The sequence below is a fragment of the Hoplias malabaricus genome, chromosome 12 (assembly GCF_029633855.1).
Source record: "Hoplias malabaricus isolate fHopMal1 chromosome 12, fHopMal1.hap1, whole genome shotgun sequence".
Classification (NCBI taxonomy): domain Eukaryota; kingdom Metazoa; phylum Chordata; class Actinopteri; order Characiformes; family Erythrinidae; genus Hoplias; species Hoplias malabaricus.
Genome location: NC_089811.1, coordinates 207507 through 216160, shown reverse-complemented (window position 1 = coordinate 216160; position 8654 = coordinate 207507). Strand labels below are relative to the sequence as shown.

The window sequence follows — 8654 nt, the reverse complement described above, 5'->3', positions numbered from 1 at the left end:
TGGTGCCTCCTGCAGGTAGAGGTCCACTGATGAAAAATCGTATGTTGAACTTACTGAGTGTGTTAAGGTGGTCATTAAAGTCTCTTTTTAAAACTTCAGACTCCTGCTTGACAGTGTCATTCTTTCCAACGTGTACAATAATTCACATTTGTGTACTCAGCCAGTACAGCTGGAAGCTATGCAGTAAGCTCAGGGACGGTGATGTTTGGCTTGCATCTCACTATGAGTTTTGGTTTGTTACCCCATTAACAGTGTCATCTCCAAATATCAGGGTGTCTGCAGTAGGTTTGTTAGAGTTTTGGGTACCGCCTTAAACATAGGGAAAGGTAGAGCAATACACTGGTTCAGTATGGAACGCGTGTAATAGCGTGTAACTGAGCAAAGGTTACTCCAGCTCCAGGAGAGACATGCACTTCAGCCCACAGCAGTGAGACAGAGCTCAGCTGGGGTTTCTGTGAAGGCTGGAGACGAGGCAGTAAGTATTTACTAAAGATGACTGACCTACGCTTACTGCTGTATCTCCTCTGGCTGGGGTCGGTAGAGGCTGGGAATCTGCTGGTGATTCCAGGTGATGGCAGTCACTGGACTGGGATGAAGCCTTTAGTGGAGGAGCTGGGAAGGAGGGGGAATGAGGTGGTGGTTGTTATTCCTGAGGCGAGTCTGAGTATGGGGCCCTCAGAACACACCACCACTCTTACGTACCCTGTTCCCTACACTAAAGCTGACATACAAGAAAATTTATCTTCTGATATCGATGTTATTGTTAATATAGACAAGTCTACAGATTTGGCCAGGTTTGTGAATAGTTTCATAAGTCTGCACTTCTTAAAGACATATACAGTGAAAAATACGGAGAGCCTGCTGTTCAATCAGGATCTGATGAAGATGCTGAAGGACTGGGACTATGATGCTATCTTCACAGACCCCTTTGAGCCTGTGGGAGCCATAGTTGGGGAATACCTCAACATCCCGTCCATTTATATTCAAGTTAACCATTTCTGTGGTGCTGATTTCATGGTCAGCCAGAGTCCAAGTCCAGTATCTTATGTCCCACAGAGGTTTACCCAGTTTACTGACCACATGAGCTTTTGGCAGAGGAGCGTGAACATGGTGAGAGCTTTTCTGCAGCCCGTGGCCTGTAGAGTTTTGTTTAGCGAGGCAGATGACATCGCCACTCGATTTCTCCAAAGAAAAACGTCCATGGTGGAGATCATGAGCCGTGCTTCTCTCTGGTTGATGTGATTCGACTTTGCCGTTGAGTTTTCTCGACCTCTGATGCCCAACATGGTCATGATCGGAGGACTGTCTCACAGTAAAACTAACCCTTTGTCACAGGTAAGCTGTGCTCTTTACAGTCTATCACACTTTTCACAGTTGTCAGGACTCTGAGGATCCGAAGCTTACCTGGAATCGCTGGACGCAAGGTTGGAACACACCCTGGAGGGGACATCAGTCCTTCACAGGGCAACAAACACTCACACACTCAAACCTACAGACACTTCTGCGTCATCAATCCACCTATAATCCACAGTAAAAATGCAGCAGCAGGTAGTGTCGCAGTCACACAGCTCCAGGGGCCTGGAGGTTGTGGGTTCGATTCCCGCTCCGGGTGACTGTCTGTGACGAGTTGGTGTGTTCTCCCCATGTCTGCATGGGTTTCCTCCGGGTGCTCCAGTTTCCTCCCACAGTCCAAAAACACACATTGGTAGGTGGATTGGTGACTCCAAAGTGTCCATAGGTGTGAGTGTGTGAGTGAATGTGTGTGTGTGTCTGTGTTGCCCTGTGAAGGACTGGCGCCCCCTCCAGGGTGTATTTCCCCGCCTTGCGCTCAATGATTCAGGTAGGCTCTGGACCCACCGTGACCCTGAATTGGATAAGTGGTTACAGATAATGAATGAATGAATGAATTAATTAATTAATTAATAAAAAAGAAAAAGAAAAAAACTGGCAGGAAAAACTCTCTCAGCAGGTCGACACCGGTGAGCAAACCAAATTACAACACAGCAGTATAAAAAAAGTAATGAGTAATATAAAGGATGAAATTTAAGTTATGAAGAGGTATAAGAGAGCAGAGGACGGCATGTGTTTCTGTGGGAGACTAAAACCTCTGTTACACTTTCTATAATGCATATAGTAGAGGTCCTAAAAGAGAACCTTGCGGTACCACTTATTTAACATTAGTAAATACTGATGATTCTCCATGTACATTTACTACCTGCTAAAATTTCATTTAATTTGAATTTTATTTGCTTAGTTAACAATGTCAAACATGTGTAGAACTGTACTCCCTCTACAGGTAGTCTATGAACATGTGGTGCACCTGGACAGAGACTGGAAATACCTTTTAATACAGATTTTTTTTTTCTAAAAAAATAAACGTCTAAGTATCTTCATTAACCCAATATCAGCCTGGATCTGGAATTACTGTCTAACAAGCATGAAACATCTAACACTAATTAATTCCTCACTGGATTTAATGTGTGTTTAAATAAACTCCTACTTTCTCTCTCTGGGCTATTGTAGGCTGATATTGCAGAACCTGTGTGTGTGTGTGTGTCAGGACCTGGAGGAGTTTGTGAATGGTTCTGGAGAGGACGGGTTTGTGGTCTTCACTCTGGGCTCCATGGTCTCTGAGCTCTCTGAAGTTAAAGCCAAGGAGTTCTTCAAGGCCTTCAGTCAGATCCCACAGAGGGTGAGGAGAACCTTCCATACAGTACCCACAATACAGAAACATCTCATACAGAACCATTCATAACAGACTCCAGACATGGAGATTGAAGGAAAATTGTTACAGAACCCTCTATTCCATCACCATTTAACACAAAACCTTCTGATACAGAACTTTAACACAGAACCCTCTGATACAGAACTCAAACACAAAACCTAGAAACACATCAGTAATAATCAGGTCACAGGACAAATGCCAAAGTTTGAAGTATAATAAATAAGCAATGAGGCAGCTCCAGCTTTACTTTCTATTCCATCTTAAAAACCTCAGATAACTTGTGGTAACCTGATGTGTCTTTAAGGTGGATTAACAGAGAGAGAGGAACGTGGATTGAACCCACACCAGCAGAACCTCGTGCACATATGAATGACAAAAGCAGGAGTAATCTCATCCTCTCACCAAACACTGATGCTCTCTGATCTCCAGATGGTGTGGAGATTCACTGGAGCTGTTCCCAAAGACGCCCCAAAGAATGTCAAACTGATGAAGTGGCTTCCGCAGAATGATCTCCTTGGTTAGTTCCAGAGTACTACCCTCATAAGGGGTGTTCTACTGGTCTCTGGGGGTAATTTTCAAGATGTTCTACTGGTCTCTGGGCATAATTTCTCGGATGTTGTATTGGTTTTTGGGGTTAATTTCCATGGTGTTGTGTTGGTTTGTGGGGGTAATTTCTCGGGTGTTGTACTGGTTTGTGAGATAATTTCTCTGGTGTTGTACTGGTTTGTGGGGGTAATTTCTATGGTGTTGTTCTGGTTTGTAGGGGTAGTTTATTGGGTGTTGTATTGATTTGTGGGGATAATTTCTGCTGGTCATTTGAAAGGGCATTTTTCTTCCATGTATTTGAAAGGTGGTCTTTTCATATCCACAGCTATAAAGAGAGGATGTCGAAGCTGTCAGCAATCCACAAGGATCGTCCGGTGGACCCCCTGGACCTGGCCGTGTTCTGGACTGAGTTTGTGATGAGACACAAAGGAGCGGACCACCTTCGCCCTGCTGCCCATGATCTGAACTGGGTCCAGTACCACTGCCTGGATGTCGTGGCCTTCCTCCTGTTCATCCTCATCATCGTCATCTTTCTGACCTTCAAGAGCTGTGCGTTCTGCTTCAGGAAGTGTTTCAGAGTGACTCAGAAGAAGAAGAAGGGGTGAGAGATGATCAGGGAGTCTGACTTTTAGTTTTTTATGACAAACCAGCCCAAAGATTTACAGCAATACCAAGTGTTCAGTTTTTATATATATTTATATTCACAGTTCATTTTTACAGTATCTCTTTTAATAAAATAATAAAAAAGGAATAAGCACATTGAGAAAATTTAAGGTAAGAGTTTGAGCCATCGATGTACCCATTTTTGCAGATATAAATGCTGAACACACTTGAGGCATTCTTTCTAGAAAAAAAACATATTGTTTGGAAAGTCATTTCCAACACTGTTGCAGAACTTCCCAGACGTTTTTGAAGTTTATCCCAATCCAGCTCAGTTAGTTTCATCTAGAAACTGTCTGCCATTTACTTCTTGTCTTACATGGTCATTCCGCCATAGCCTGCAGGTAAGCGTTGTGTGACTGACTTGCTTTCAGATGAACCCCTGATCAAGTGGGCAACACATTTCTTTTAAAACAAACAGGAATGGCACTGAAACATGCTCTGGGTCCAGTACCTCAGCACAAGTCACTGACTCTGCCTCAGAAAACAGAACCAGTTTTCTGAACCAGAACTGTCTTCATTAAGTCTAGTAAGACTAATGAGACTAATGTGTTTCCTTGTGCCACAGAGAGTCTGTAAATTTATTTTTCTGTGAGGTTTTAATTTTGGGGAATTTATCTGGCCATTGATTTGAATGTTTGCTACACCATTTTAATTCACTTTGTTTCTTTGATCCAGTGACTGAAAATTCAGTTTTATACCATTTTACTGTTTTTAGTGATGATGTGTGAATAAGTGAGTGTTTTAAGAGAATGTCTTTCAGAACCATTTCACAGTGAAGGTAAGTTCTGAATGTTCTCTGTTCATGGTGCAGATATAAAATGCCTCTTTCTCACCTCTGTGATTCTTTGTGTTATTCGACCTGAATCTTGTTCCTGAGGATAGGGTTAGAGTTAGGGTTAGGGTTAGGGTCGTCATAAACAATGAACCAGTTTATGCTTCACAGAGAGCTTCCCCCACATGAGGGCACCAGTGTTTAATACCTGCCCGAATCAGCTGCTACCTCTTCTCATGCACTTATTCCTCCCTATCTCTCTCTTTGCTCAGGGGAGCAGCTCATGGCTCAGTCATGCAAGAACATCCTAATCTTTACTAACCTTGCATTGCTCTTCCTTTGTAGACCCTTAGATTAGTTAGTAGAGCATGCCTCACCCCTATCAATCCACACCCCCAAACATTTTCACAGTCTTCCTGTAGATTTAGGTAGTAAATGTAGGTCACATATACACTGTGTAGTGACTTTAATAAAGTGGAACTCTCTTGATAAACTACCCTGGTGTCAGTGTCTCTTGACTTCCCTGGATTTGGCTACAAAGGATGGAGGGCAGAGGGTAACTTAGAGGATTTCCATCCTGAGGGTCTTGGTCAATTTGGACTAAATTCTAAAAAGGTTCAGGATAGAAAGTCTGAAATATCCAGGCCACTAGGGGTCAGTATAATGGCTAAGCACAGCATGCAGAGGACTCATTTGAGTAAGTCAATTTTTTTTTTTTAAATCTCAGACTTTACAGTTCAATCATTTATTAAGATAATATATCAGGTTTTGCTTATTAGATTTCTATTTATTAGAATTACTATTTTAAAAGTCCTGCATTTCCTGAAAAAAATTAGAGTGCCAACAAGGCAATAACAACAAATGATTTACAGGTTTCAGCAGAAAGACAGGCCCGTGCTGATTGGTGGTGGGCTGTTGAGATGTAGCTGGAGATATGTTCTTTTTAATTGAAGGATTAATACAGAATATTCTAATAAGTGAAATTCAATACAGTATATTTATTCTCCACATTTTACATCCAAACTACACTAGAAACTCTCACATACACTGGTTTAGACTTCTGAGTTGACCTTATTTATTTTATCATATTTTCCTCCTAGACATTTATACTTCTTTAAATAAATGATGTTTTTGTTATGAATGAATCTGTTCGTCACTCGTTATGTTGAGATCTGTTTGAGGGGAAGAATTCACAAGCTTTACTCAGTAAAATATCAAATATTTTCAGAGCTGATGGCAGGCTTTTGATTTGTCAGAATTATTACAGAGAAAGGGCTTATAGGACATGGGTCCTGTGGAGTAACTAATACTTTAAATGTGAAATAGCTGCTCATTTGGAGTTTGTTAGACTACCACAGCCAGCAGTGCCCTGACACTAACCAGTTAGAAACGGTGACGGTCTGGACCTTTGCCTGAGAAAATTTCATCTAACTGGACCTTACTGAATTCTAATTAAATACCCCTGCTCCAAAACAAAAAGCGAGGAAATGAAGTGCCTGCTGGGAGCTCACAAATGAGTCCCAGCCCTAGGCATCAAAACTAGACTGTGTGTTTGTGGTCTATTATGAATAAATTCTTATTTACAATAGTGGCCTGGCAAGCCCTTGTACTTATGAGCTTGCTTCTGTTTTTATAAAGATGAGCCCCAGAGTTTTTAGTAGTAAAATAAAATTCTATACAAACAGAAAATTTTATATTTATCCTATATTGTTCATCCTTTAAAGCTAGGAAAACAGGAAAGAGAATTTTCAGGCTTTTTTTCTTTATTACCAGACAAATCATTGAAAATCTTTTGTTTACATATTTTTGATAGCTTTTACTCCTTAACAGCAAATATTGTTAACATTCAGGGAAACTCAAATACAGTTGTTCTCAAATATTTTTGGCCAAGTACCACCCATTATTAAACCAAAAGCGACACTTAACTGAGTCTTATTACAGAAAGGTGTGCTCCTGGTTCTTCCTCCATTTCAGAATTGTAGTGGAGTATGGACCGGACAATGAAATATCAAAATGAAGAAATAAAGAAATGAAAGGTTTTTAATTAAATCTTTCTCACTCTGACCAGGACTTTCGTCTGGTCCCGAAGTCAACATTCCACGAACCACAGGGGTGCAAGGACCCTGCAGCCCCCCCCCACACACACACACCTAATCTAAACATCAAAGACACTTTCAAGTAACACATGGCCCCCAACACCCCTTCTCTCTTGTGAGAAACAGGAACACAAAACAAAGAAGAGAGTTTTTACGGCCCTCTTTTACGACAGGGGCGCCTAAGTGTCCGCTTGTTATCGCTTACAGAATCAGCAAATGGTTGACCAAAAGTGACCTCAGTTGAACCCCCGTGAATCATCTATTCGACAACCAACGGCATGGACCAACAGCGACCCCAAATGGACACTGGCGAAACTACGCCTCGCTCGGGGTCGCCTAAACAAATGACGGAAATGAAACCAAATTCTGATTAAATGTGTATAAACAAATGTATTAATGTCACTTTCTGTGCCCTCAGATGAATGCCTACCTTCTAATGAAATGATGTGTATTGCTGTTGTCACCCATGAAAAGCAGTTCTGTTTCTGATTAGAAAAGTGAATTAATACCAGGATTAACACTTCTAGCGTATTACTGTAACTGGGACGTAAACACAACGTACCCAAGATGAAATCTTATGTAAATGTTTGATATTAATAATCCAGTATACTCATTGTTATATGTTACTAAAATGTATAAGGAATTTCAATACGCTAAAGTTATATTCCGTTTCAGTGAACCGCTGATTCAAACTCCCCCTCCTACTCTCTTCCCCTCGTGAGAGTCACGTGGGCCCGAACTCGCATCCAATCAGAAAAGAACGCCTCCCATTAGGGCGTGACCGCGCTGGCTTTGAAAAACAGTTCAGCTCGGCACACAAAAAGAGTAACACGGAGAGAACAGAACAGTTCAGTTCAGTTCAGAACAGTTCAAATCAAACAGAAAAAGGAGAAGGAGTTCAACAATTCGAGAAGTTCAAGAGGAAATCCGAGAAGCTTCGAAACAACAAAGAGATCAGCAGAAAACATCGCTCCAAGCTCCAAAACCTCTCCAAAGCGAGACGCTTTCTCCTTCACGCCGACAAAAGAAACAAAGAAGAACCTTAAAGGGACTTCATCAAAGCTTACAAGAGACGTCTTGAATTAGCTAGAGTATGAAGTTTTACTAATACGTCGAGTGATTTGAATATCTTCTTTTCTTTTAATCGTGTTTATGTTTTTATATATATTTACTATTTACTTAACATAGCGTGATCTTGAAATCTCACGGCATCAAAGCAGGGGAAGCCGATTCGACTGTAGCGATACGCTAGGCACTCTGGCTTGTGACTAAAGTGTTGCTAACTGAGGTTTAATTAATATAAAAATTTATCAAGAGATTTGATTCAATTTTCCTTCTTTTTGTTAATAAAACTTTCATTATTTGAAATCACAGTGTGTGCAGTTTGTTCATTAAAATTTCTGAAAATCCTGAAGAACTCACTTAGCTTGATTATTATTCATTCTCAAACTAATTATCAACGTTTTATTTGCTTAAGCCAATTATAAACTTTAATTAATATCATTAAGTCAAATATCAGAGATTATAGGAGTTTGAATAAGGTCAACGCTATAAACACAAACTATAAATATAAATATAGAAATATATTTACATTCCTCAGCGTATGATTAAAAACCCAACATACGCTACATATCCCTTTGATTATTTTTGGCGCCCACGCAAGGCCAGGAAAAAGGCTTTTTAATGTACAAACTGTAAAACACTGAAACAATCTCAGCTTGGGTTTATGAAATACTTTCCGCTGTTTGTGTTGCTGAATAACGATTGAGATTCAAAGCTTAATGTGGGCAATTTCGTGTTGTGTTTGTTACTTTTGAAAAACTGTTCTGTGGTATATACTGTTGAGAAAAAT

At 40.6% G+C, this 8654-nt stretch overlaps 1 pseudogene; it reads left to right on the top strand.

The window, feature by feature from the left end:
- Window positions 1–492: 492 nt before the first annotated feature.
- Window positions 493–3247, top strand: LOC136710928 (UDP-glucuronosyltransferase 1-6-like; annotated as a pseudogene).
- The last annotated feature ends 5407 nt before the right edge of the window (window positions 3248–8654 follow it).